The following is a 1,214-nucleotide window of genomic DNA, read 5'->3' as shown; positions in this document are numbered from 1 at the left end:
TTGCACATATACGATAGCAAAATCTCATTTTGCATGACCAATTCATAATATGATATACGTGATTTTTGGGCTTTATTAACTATATTTTAGGCTTTATACTACTCTACATGAGCTTACATTCTTTCTTTACTTATAACAATCACTATCCACTCTCTTTTAGCTAAAAAAATGCAAAAATAATAATAATAATAATTTTTGCATAAAATCTCATTTTGCTATATTTTCGGCTTTATGCTAGCGTGAGCTGGGCTAAAAATGATGTCAATGTTTTTTTTTTTAGAGAAACAAAAAGGATGTCAATGTTACAAAGAGGTTTCATAGTGGAAGAGTTAAAAAACTATTTCCGTTGCCGGGACTTGAACCCGGGTCACTCGGGTGAGAGCCGAGCATCCTAACCAACTAGACTACAACGGAGACTTGGCCATTGCACAACGTGTTTTATATTTAATGCTTACATATCCTCAAAAAGGGGTTCTAATTTTTAGCATCCCTTGTACCTTACCAAGGTGCAGTTTCCAACCCAGATGTTTTTTTATGTCAATTTATTATTGAGAAGTGCTACATCCACAATATTTTCACAACAAATTATAGGTGGTTAGTTGTTAGTCTTGTTACTGGTTCAAATTTGAACCTAACACTAAGATTACTTTTTTGCCTTAACAATAACAATCAGTAACAACCTGCCGCTTATGATTTGTTGTGAAAATGTTGTAAAAATGTTGTGAATATATCATTTCTCATTGTTATTAGTTTTTCTTTTGAATTAGCACATACAAATCGATACGTATATGATAGAACAATCCTCACCACGCTATAAATACATTCAATTATGCAGATAAAAAAAAATGCATTCAAATTATTTAGTTAATTTTAGGTTAGGTATAACCCCAAATTTGGCTAGTATAAAACTCAACACAAATGTCTCTTCTTTGGGCAATCTAGGGAGGGTCAGTGGAGGGAGCCTAATCTGAGACCCCATAGGGCTTTGGGTTAAAAAGGCTTTACTTGAGCCATAGGGGTGTCCACTAGTTGATGCAAGAGTGCTTGGTTGGGATACTGAAGAGTATAACAATGATTTATATCATGCCTCATTGGTTGGGATACTGAAGATTATAACTATTATATTAATGAACCCCTTATTGATGAGGATAAATTCGGGGGAAGGCCGGTTAGCATGGCCAAATCCCTTCTCTTTAAGGAGTGCCTTGATAAGT

The 1,214-nt window shown here is 34.5% G+C and overlaps 1 non-coding gene across 1 annotated transcript; it reads right to left on the bottom strand.

Annotated features, from left to right (window-relative positions):
• Positions 1-341: 341 nt before the first annotated feature.
• TRNAE-CUC (transfer RNA glutamic acid (anticodon CUC)) lies at positions 342-414 on the bottom strand. The gene has a single exon. It is a non-coding gene; the product is annotated as a tRNA-Glu (tRNA).
• Between the last annotated feature and the right edge of the window lie 800 nt (positions 415-1,214).

This window comes from Quercus robur, chromosome 11 (genome assembly GCF_932294415.1).
Source record: "Quercus robur chromosome 11, dhQueRobu3.1, whole genome shotgun sequence".
Classification (NCBI taxonomy): domain Eukaryota; kingdom Viridiplantae; phylum Streptophyta; class Magnoliopsida; order Fagales; family Fagaceae; genus Quercus; species Quercus robur.
This window is presented reverse-complemented; position numbering and strand designations above follow the sequence as displayed.